The sequence below is a fragment of the Athene cunicularia genome (genome assembly GCF_003259725.1).
Source record: "Athene cunicularia isolate RWA chromosome 7 unlocalized genomic scaffold, athCun1 chr7_part1, whole genome shotgun sequence".
NCBI lineage: Eukaryota > Metazoa > Chordata > Aves > Strigiformes > Strigidae > Athene > Athene cunicularia.
The window spans coordinates 5,948,253-5,959,459 of record NW_020799107.1 but is presented as its reverse complement, the minus strand read 5'-3'; the positions used below and the strand labels follow the sequence as shown (position 1 = coordinate 5,959,459).

General features: G+C 37.1%; 1 long non-coding RNA gene across 1 annotated transcript in view; it reads left to right on the top strand.

Moving 5' to 3' along the window:
* Positions 1–5,468: 5,468 nt before the first annotated feature.
* Positions 5,469–11,207, top strand: part of LOC113482444 — a 17,516-nt gene continuing 11,777 nt past the window's right edge. Inside the window, exon 1 of the long non-coding RNA XR_003398849.1 lies at positions 5,469–5,548. This is a non-coding gene — a long non-coding RNA (uncharacterized LOC113482444). The remainder of the gene's footprint in view (positions 5,549–11,207) is intronic.

Below are 11,207 nucleotides of genomic sequence, written 5' to 3'. Positions count from 1 at the left end.
AATAGTAACAAATGGAGAAAAAAGAGAAAAATATTTAATAGAAAAATGAGAGCCATTTACAAAAAGTTTACAGGTCATGAATTGTTAAGTCACAAGTGTGTTCACATTCATTTACTTGTTTCAACCATGTAAACCTGTCAGAAACCAGTCTGTTCTGTGCTTCTACAGTGCCCAGTGTAAAAGTTATCCTGAACTGCAAGACCTAAACACAGCAAAAATTAAGGGTAGAATCTTTTATGGTTTCGCCTCCCAGAAGAAGTTGCCTTAAGGTTCCTGCAGAAAATCTGTGAAATCCAAAATTGGTATATATGTAAAAAGAAGGACAAATTATTGATGATTTTTTCCTTTGATAAAGAGCTTGTAATGAATGTATAAAGAAACAACAGCCAATCTAGATTTGAAAGATAAATGTCTGAAAAGTTTAAGATGTGCAAAAGAGGGAACATAAATAAAATGATCCTATGGTGATTTAACTACACTCCTATTTCATTTTTGACACTTAAGGAGTTTATAAGAATGGCTTTGGAAGCTCTAGAGAAAAGAGGGTGATTGTCCCTGCCTTAATGCCCATACAAAATATATCCAGATGTAGAAATTAGATTTAAGATTTAAGCATGGCCAAAACCATAGGTCCAAACAGTGTATGTTCAGGATGTGATTTATTTTTTTTTTTTCAGTGACGGGTCTAGTTGAAAGGGAAACGATGTGCACATTTAACAGAGGATTTTGAGGGTTTCACTTGGAGTGAGAAACAGGAGGGGAGGGGCTGGATGCAGTGTTCTGACCTGTGAGGTGTTATAACTGGTTAGCTACTGGGATGCTGGACAAGGTGTCACATTAAGAATGCTTTACCACATTTCTAACCGGCAAAGGCTCTTGTTTACGAATGTTAGCAATTCAGGGCTAGCATGAATGGTAGCCAGCCGCGGGTACAGAATAGCATTCTGAACACCCCGATCTGTACCTGCTGTGAACTACTCTCTTAATTCCATGTCTGTCTCTGAGCTGATGGTGATACAGGATTTTGCTCAAGATGCTGAACCACTGCAGACTGGACATTGCTGTTGTGTCTTCTCCCACAGCGATGCTGACCTATTTTAATTGCTTGCTCTTCCAAGTATGACTTTGAAATCTGCCATAATGAAGTCAAACTTGTAAGACCTGTTGTAAGATTTCACAGCTGAATTCCTTTGCAAGAAATGCTTTCTCTGAATTATACTCAGGGAATGGGTTTTCAGGTAGCTTTTTTTTTTGGTAGTATGTCTGCTCAAAAATTTAGCTTCACATATTCTGTATTTAAAAGGATTTGGGGCAATAGATGCAGACCAAGAAAATCCATAACTCTTAAGAGTGAAAGGATCAAAACAGTATCGATATTTTTTTCTTATACAGTTGTTCCTGTTAACTTCAACTTTATTCTGAAAGTGAAAATAGATGTGGAATATTGAAGGTCAGAATATATTTTGTAAAAGAGACACAAGAATCTTGCTGCCTTCACCCTCCTTGCAGTTGTCCTTATTTGCTGTTCCCAAAATCACCCCTCCTGTGAAGGACAACAGAAGCTCATCCAGTCAAGCTGCCCAAACAATTCCATGTTACTCCCATGACCAGTCATATACTCAAATTGCTGAGTACTTAAGTCCTAGCTGAAGTAAGTAACTTGACTAAAGAAAACTGTTTGGGTTAACCTAGATATTCACATTAAATTTTAGAGCATTTGCAAATATATTAGTTGAGCATAAGATCACAGCAATTTTGAATCATTTGCTCAGCTTTATATGTCAAACAAAGATGGCTGAGATGCACATTTTTTAAATGCTTATTGCCAAGTCCTGATCAAAAATGTCCTGAAAAAATAAAGATTGTATTTATTGGACAGAAAGAGACCCATTTCCTCTAAATGTCATATAATGCCCACAAACTACTGTCTTTAAAGTGATATGAAGGATATTACTTAGAGTTTCTATAAACTTACAAGAAGAGGGGTAGAAAGAAAAAGAAAGAAAAAATAGAGGAGAAAAAAGAAAAACACCTGACCAACTCTGTCTCCCTCTGGAATTACTTTCTCATCTGAGATCCAAAGTCTGTCTTGAACACTGAATGCTTTTAACTTAAGAGTATCTGAAGCAGTTGGCATGTAAGTGAGAGCAGTGACACTGTCATCCATCTCTAACTGCATATTTAATTTGTAAAAATATAAGTTGTGAGAATGTCCAAATATCGATTACAGTCTGTGGGAACTGGCTGTTTTCTTTAGATGGAATGAGATCCTTTGATATGCACCTCTGTCAAACATTGGAAAGCATTAAGCTGCTGTATCTGACTTCATACACAGCTTAGTGATATGTGTCCCTCCGGAAAAAAATCTTTTATATGTTAATTTAAGCATTCAAACGCAGAATTTGAAATTAATGAAAATCAACCTCCATGTTTCAAAAAAGTAAGAGATTAAATTTGCAATTACTTAATTATGGTCTATGAAATACGCAAAAAAACCCTGAGTTTTGAGCAAAGATTATTTTCAAAATATGAAGATTTTATAGTAGTAAGTGCTTCAAATTGTTCAGAGTTTGATTTTCTGTAGGGAAAATTACCCTTTCAAAATTTGTTTCTCCTGTTAATAAATAACCTAGAGCTGAAGCTTCAATTTTCAGAAGAGCAAAAGAATAGATTATATTAACTAAGAGATGGGAAAATAAATTTTCATGTCCTGGAGAAAGAAACAGATTGTGTCTCTTAATGACTTTGCATTTGTTCAAGTAATTTTGTAGTCAGTTCATAATGGATCTGAATTTTATAAACATTTATTATTATCGCTAATATCTGGACTAAAATAAACAAAATAGAAGTATAAAAATGCTCACAAACAGTTGATACATTGATATGGGGAAGAGGGGGATGGAGTATGTGCATGTGTCCCCCCTCCCTCTTCAAAAATAATTAAGAATGTATCCAAGCATCCTGGCCGAAATGAGCTGTATTGTCCTTAATTTCTAGTTGTTGTTTTCCTCTAGACAAACCAAGCTGAAAAGAGACACTGATTTAATTTGGTAAGGAATACGTTGTCTGTCTGATGCCTTGTTTTCTGCTTGCTCGTGTCTTGCCAACAATTATCTTGTCAAGAGTTAATGTAGGCAACAGAGAAGCAGTTAAAAAACTTCTGATAGAAGTAAACTTTTACTGGAATAAAGCTTGATCTAAAAACGATCAAATGTTATTATTTAAAGAATTTTTCTGCTCTTTTTCTCATGAGACAAATACTGCCTTTATAACTGGCATTTTCTGGACCTGAACCCCTGCACATTAATGCAGATTATGGCACAAAACAAATTTAGACCTGAAATTAAGATTAACTAGAGCAACTTGTTATAGAGCTTTGCCTGTGCTGTTTTACAGTGCTGTGTATTGAAAAAGATGTAGCTTGGAATGCTCCTGCCCTCAAAATGTCCTCGTGAGACCTGGGACATTGGGACTTTGTAGCTGGGAGCAACCTGGGACATTACACACTGGTGGCTTCCATGCCAATGTGGCAATACCTGTAGGAAGGGGCAATATGGTTTGGGACTTTTCTTGATTAGCATAATCAACTTTTAAACTCTGAGCAGTTGTTCTCCATCTGCTTTAGTTTTAAAGGTCTCTGTTTCTTGCTCAGATGAAAGAAAGATCTAGTGTCCAAAAGATGATCTGTTTCTTTCCAAAATAGTAGTTAAAAATATTACATCTCCTTCCAGTCCTTGTCATATTTATATCCTTAAGTCACCTTGGGTAAAACAGTGCTGGTGTGCATGTGGCTGCTTTCAAACTTGCCCAGTAAGAAACTGGACATTTGTTTAAAGTCTGGGTAATATATATATCTGCACCCACACATCATGTATAGAGTCTATAAATACACATCTGGATCAATGTGAAGTCTAAAAATCCATTTAGACTTCAGATTTCTTGGTGCAATGACGTATCTGACTTGGCACTTCTACCTATTGGATGAGCTTAGGGAAGAAAAGGGATCCTCTTGTTATAGATGCAGCTTGAAATGTTACAGAACTATGAAAGTGGGAGTAAGGAAGGATGGGCAGTCTGTGGTGGGGTGGAAAATTTGGTCGTCTGTTGGCTTTAGTGCTGCAGAATAACTTTGGATGGCAGCTCGTCGCAAGCTTTATAAAAAGATGTACGTCAGCTTTCAGGCAATGTGCTGGCTTGTTTGGGATGGAATTCTGGCTTGAAGATGTCTTCTGTACTTGGATGCAGTGAATGTAAGGATTCAGGCTAAAAGGCAGAGTAAAATTGAATTTACCACTTGGATTTTTCTTTCAGGAAGACTTGGAAACTGATTATGCATTTAATAATGCAGAAGCACATGATGGCTGAAACTTAATTTTCTTTCTTTACTTTTGTAGTTCTTTTGTAAAGGTTACAATATCATCTTTTGCAGCAAGTTCATACACTTTGGGTTTTTTACATTTACTTTAACGGCAAATACCGAAAGTATGGTAATGTTATTTGCCTTAAATTTGTGGTGAGGAAGAGGCAGAATCCTGGGGTTTAGTATTAGAAGGAAAGTTATTATTAGAAAGTTTGTATCTGTTAATACTTGTAATGTGTACAAATTAAAAAAAATTCTTACACCTTTTAAAGGAGACATTAACAGGGTCATAATCAAAACACTTTCCACTCCTTTACAAAGCTGTGATTTTGCTGTTTTCATGACATCATAACTCATTTGCTATTGTGTAATCTAGTTATGAGACTGTTAAAGAAAATGGTTTTAACTATGGTTATGTACCTACTGTATTGGCTTTTGGTAGTAATTGTGAAAAATTATTTTCCCTTTTCCTGAATGGAAGTTTAGACTAAAATTACAGAATTGTTACACCATCAGTGTGTAGCAAATAAGCCCCCATTTCTTTAGAGGGGGAACTGAATTGTGACCTCCAGTTCCAATTACACTAAATCACTTTTGAATGTGTGATGTTCTCCAATAACACTTTTGATTAATAACTTGTAATACTTGCCAATTTACTGGGGCCATTACCATCTTCCTCTTCTATATTTTTTCAGTGTCTAGTGCAATGTGACCTTGTCCCACTGTTCTGAACTCCACATTGTGGCTGTAATTGAAGTGCATTAACAACAATATTAACTGTTTGTAAAAATTAATCTGAAAATAATTATGACTAATGAACAACTAAGAAAATCGTGATGGTGTTTGTAACAGTTCATGAGTTGGAAAAGAAGCAAAACATTGTTACAAAACTATTTTGTTTTGAACTTTTCTGCCTATGCTTAAATATTCACGAAAGTTTGGAAATGGTTTCTGACACCTCATTGCCATGGTGATCAACTCTGTGCATGATATAACAGCATGAGTCAGTGCGGAACAGAAACCCGACCATAATTCCAGCCGCTGTATTTGTTTACGTTTGTATATGCTGTGAACAAAACGTTTTGCTTTCCCTATTAGCCACAAATAACGTGTAGCTGCAGCAGCGACCACAGGAAGATGTAAAGGGGGGGGGAATGTAAACAAACACTGGAGGAAGACAATGTGGAGGTAAATATAATCTTTGGTTGTTACTCCAAATTATGGCGATGTGGGGTGTGGCAGTGATTGGGGCTGTCTGCTGCCGGAGTGAAGATGCTGAAGACTTTATATTGGCTGGTATAGAAGTCTTCCTGGTAGCACTATTGCCAAGGATATTACTGCATTTTGTCAAGAAATCATGAGGCTCTGGTCTTAAGGATCAAAAATTTCAAGATAAGGTTTTTGTGCTGTACCTTTATTTTTAATTTTCATGGGTGTCTCTGTCTAAGTTTTTTTTTTTTTTTTTTTTTTTTTTTCCCTGTTTGATTCATAATTTCAAAAATTTGCATGAAAAGACTTTGAAATACATAATAGAGGTATTTGTGGTATATATGATATTTATAGCAAAGCAAGGAAAGGTTAGGTTAACGGGGCGATGTTCCTATCTAGTCTGGGTTGGTCTGTCTTTTCAGCCTCCCACATTTCTGAGTTGTCAGGTTGTTAAACAAGCATCATGTTCGCCAGATTGATTAATTTTCATTTTTTTCCTTCACACACTATTCATAAAGTGTTGCATAGAGCAGGAAGTGATTGAATCAAGTGAAGGGGCAAAGGAAAACAGACTTATGTTGTTCGGTTAAGCTTAAGGAGAAGCATGGCTGGGAGACCTGGGTAAAGCCACCTCAGGTACAACCTGTAGTAGTGCCCACTGCCTTTCAGGTAGCTGTGGCACTGCCTGCTGTTACATCATTTTACTTCCTTCATAAAGATTTGAACTTTTTGTCTTACAAGCAACCTGTCTGAGCCTGTTTTGTTAAATAGCCCCTGCTTTATTGTGGTGAAACTACTGATAGTAGTCTTATTCATTAACATGAAGCCTCAATGTTAACATTTGCTTAAAACAGAATCTTCACTACTTAAATCATCCTTATATTGAAGGGAAAACTTTGAGGCTGTGACATTTAGCTGCATGAATATGAGCTTCCTTTATTTACAGCAGGGATGGGATGACTTCAGTGAGGGCGAGCAGTGGTGTGTTTTAGCTTCCCTTTGTAGTTTGGTTTTCCCTGTGCAAAGGAACAAAACAGAAAAAGGTCTCAGATCCCTCTTGGTGGGATGGGAGGAGAGAAGGGCAGAAAATCATGTGGATTTCTCCCATCTCCCTCCATCCACCACTCAGTGTCAGCTGGGAAGTCTGTAAAAATAGATTTTTGGCATGTCAACTTGTGTCCCCTTCAAATGTGAAAGTCAGACTCTACCTACACCTTTTAGTCAGTAATTTCAATGTGTAAAAACTCTCTCATCTTCTACAGGAACTTGATGGCTTTATACCCTTTGTTAAACAGATTCACCCTTCTGCGCTCTGTATGAGCAATGAAACAGCCAGATTGCTGGCTGCCTGTAACATGAATACTTGTTTCTTTCAGGGTAACACTGTAAATACAATCCAAGCCAGCAGATTGACAGAAGGTTGTGTTTTCAGGTGACTGCCACCTCCCCTTCACACCAGCTACTTGCTACAAGGTCCAACAGTTTTGTCTCTTGTGTTTTTCCTGTCTTTTTCTGCACCTTTAACAGTATTAAATAAGCTGAATCACACTAAATTTGTTTAAGTTTTTAAACTTTTTGATTACTTTTTACAATGTCAGTTTCGTAAAAGGTATGCTCTTCAGAATCAGTTGAATAAACGTTGAGAATGAAATCAGAGTAATATGTCCCACCTTTTGTTTATTGTATTAGGGGTGTTTGGACAAATCATAATTGTGGCCGTTTTCTTCCCCTACCTCATTTTTTGCATTTGTGAAGACACAAGCTGCTTCTTTTGGAGGGACCTCTGTTTCTAGACCACAGCTCCCAGGACATTTGAACCTTTGGGTTTTTATTTGTATTATTTCTTTCTGGATTTCCCCATTGGAAAATGTGTAGTGCTGTGTAAAACCAATAGCAGTACCCAAAACATAACATGAAGAAAAGAAAAAATCTGTAAAATTAATGTGAGCTCATGTAAGCTGCCAAGGAAATGACAAGGGGGTATAAAGTGGAATAATTTTTTCTGAGAAAAAATAAAAGACAAATAAAAGGTAGAGAGCTGTGCAAGAACCCTTTGCACTCTTTCCTGGATTTGCTTTGTCCTTACACTTGTAGTGAGACTTTCTTTGGCAGTGCTTGTGAAGGATATTTTTTGTGAAAAGCCAGTTTAAGAAATGAAGCAGCGGGGAAGGTAGAATTACCATGAATTATTTCTCTCTCTGTTGCCCTGATCTGATTCTGTTTCTCTCTCTGGCAATCCTGCCAGTTGCAGAGCAAAGCAAGCAATTCCAATTTGAAGATGTCGACCTTTTTTTCCTTTGAGATTTACGTTAAACATAATGGTTTAGAGGGCTCCAGTCAAGGAAGTTTACCTTTACGGACAGTATGATAGTAGCCACATGCCATTGCCAGCCACTTCCAATTCTACCTTATCCTGTAAAACTCATTAACATCAGCATGTGTTGCAACATGCAGGGAATACCAAATGTATAGTGACAATTTATGAGACAAAAATTCTAGGCTTGATCTATCTTGACATATTTGTCGCATACTTTTACTTACTCCCACCTTTACTCCTTTGTGGCAAAGAACCTTTGCTGGGTAGAGAAATCATAATGAGATGGAAGAGATGGTCTTTCTGTGGATACCTATTATGGCACTATTTAAAAATTAAGGATAGAAATTAAATAAGTAGAAATATCTCATGAAGTTTGCTGGAATCTACTATTTACTGACTCCCTTTTAGAAAGCAAGAGTAAGTGTCACTGGACATGGTCTCTGTCTATGAAGAGTAGGCTCTTTGATTCTCCTGTTTCTGAACAGCACTGTGTGATGGGCCCTGCCCATGATGGATTATTTTGACTCCACTGACAACCCCACCTTGCCTTCATATTCAGTTCAAAGCTAAGGCACCTTACAGCCTCTAGCAGTCTAATCTGATTTAAGCTTTCAGTGGAGCTTTAAACATTGGGTAATTTTGGCTGTTTATAATTTGTAAAATGCAGTAATTTTTTTTTTTTCTTAAATTTCACCTGTTTTGTGGCTTTCATTGCTTTTGAAAAAAAAAAAAAGTCGGTTTAGCAATTCACTAATCCAGCTAGCTCTGGAGATATTTTTTTTTTTTTTCTGCTATGAAGGGTTTTACTAGGATATCTTAAGCTTTCTTCACGTGTGATTTCTGAAAGATTTTAAGAGCTAAACCAGCATGTATGTACAGCACTGGCATCAACGTATTTGCTAATTCATGTGAGAACTGAGATGTGCATCTATCATAGGTGTATTTATATGGCTGTTTTAACAGTTTACTGGATGCTTTTGCAGTGAGTAACATGGCAGGTGCCACTGAAGGGCTTGCAAGTTGTTTAAAGCCATCCTTTGCTAACCCCGTGTGCTGTATTTGCAATTTTTGCTATAAATTCATACCCCAGGTAAATCATGCACACTGTGTGATTGTGATTTGACTGAAAATAATTATTAAGGTAGTTATTGACTATCAATGAAGTATTGATTGCTCTCCTAATAGAGCTGTCATGATCTTCAGTTCTTTGCCACTAATTATTTTGGTGTATAGATCCTTTCAAGAAGTCATATGTAAAACGCTGAAAGCAGAAATAGTACTTTATATTCAGAGTGATCTATTGCTGACAGTCATTGCAGCACAGTTTGGGAGAAAAGTATCTCACAGAGCCAGAGGGTAATCGCCTGGAAAGTTAGATTTGAACAACTTCTATGTAGGAGTGCTGAGGTTTTTAGCATGACAGCTCAGGGATGCAATAGAGAAATGTGTAATACAACAAAGGAAGAAATAAGATAAAGTAAGATAGAAAAGAGGAAGCCAGGAAGAACTGGTAAGAGATGGTAGGAACCAGAACGCTCCATTGCATTTACAGTAGGAATAAACTCAAGAACAACTCGGAGACTACGCAGCTTGCTGAAGCCTAATAGGGTTGACTGAGCTGTAGCTGTTCAGACAGCTGCCCACTGATACAAGAAGTCAGGAACCCAAAAAACTTTAGAAAATCAGCAGGAAGAAACTATTTCCTGTTGCTAAAGAACTGAGGCAAAAATGTCAACTGGTTGGAATTCCAATAGCAAATTAACTCTGTTTTTGTTTTTTGGTTGTTTATTTTTTTTTTTCCTGTAGGTTCTGAATAGGAGCCACTCTTTGCTCTTCCAGTTTTTCTGTCAGATATTTAAACAGAAATGATTTCTGTGTGCAAGTGAGTGCTAATTCTCCACATATGTTGGATAAAAGATTTGAAATACATAACAGGTGAACCAGAAAATGCCACATTTTTTTCAGCCTGTTTCATTTCAATGGTTCAGTGATGTGCAGTCCTTAGGCAAATTTGATATAAAAGCGTTACTGTGCTTTTTTAGAAAAAAAAAAAAGTGGCTGAATTTATTAAAGCTATTTAAAGTATGGGTTTAATTCACAAATCCTCATTTCTGATCACTTAAGGTCATTTTTCGGTAGGAGTTTCTATCTCTCTTACGTACCCTAAGTATGTTATGCAGCTATATCAGGCAGAACTTAGACATTTAAATAGTGTAAAGAAAAAAAACATCATCATAAGTAAGCTGCTTAATAATAGGAAGACTCTGGTAAAAATGAATCAGTCTAGTCTAAAGAGCTTAAATTTACCACTTACTATTCATGTGCGTAATGCACTGGTGTTGCACTGGAACTCGAACAGAGGAGTTGTAGAATAGTCCGCAATATTCTGATGGCATTTAATTTCTGTGTACTTCACAATGTGGAAAGTAAAATCCTCCTGGAAGATTATGAGCTCTGTACACAGATGAAATGCTGTAGGAAAGAATCGTTATTGTCAAAGAGACATCTACAGAACAGACGTAGAAAGTCTTTAGCAAAATTGCAGTTAGCAGAGAAAACAGTAAGGAATTGTCTTCCCAGCATTGCTTTAGATTAATGCAGCGAAAGGGTGAAAGAGGCTCTGAAAACATGGAATCAACACTCAGGGCTACATTTTCATCCCTGAAGAACAGTGTCTTTTCTAACCAAGGAGGCTTCTCTAGCTACTGTTTTTTAACCCCTGTTTGGAATGGGCTGTGCTCTATCCTGAAAGATACTCTGCAGATCTCTAAACAGGCAGTGTCCCAGATTCTCCTGGGAGAAATCACTGTTCTGCATTGTCTTCCTTGAGGCAGTCCTGTCAGAATTCAGACACCTCAGCAGTTTGAAAATAGTTCATCCCCAACTGTATTACGATTGCTGCACTGGTAGGTGTTGAAGGATAAGATAAGTTCCTACCTATCTCTACATCATTGGTACAGATGAGACCTAGAACAGTTTTCAATTCACAGGTCCATATAAACATTTAGTTCCTGTTAATGAAAATGATGGGGCCTGAAGGTGTCCAAAATCCCCGGAAGGTCTGTTTTGAGCTTAAGCTTGTAAAAATGCAGCTACGATAATGCTGAAGAGTAAACAACATGCAAGCTGTACATAACAATTTTTGATTTATATGCTGCACTGAGCCAAAACAAAGGCATTCAGAAAGTTTTCACCCATGGTTACTCCTACAATAATAACTGCAGGTTGACATCCCCCAAGCCAATAGCGAAGAGGCAATGGCCATTCTAGGCAATTTTTTGGTTTTATTTGTTTTATTGCCGCTTTAAATGAAGGGGGGGG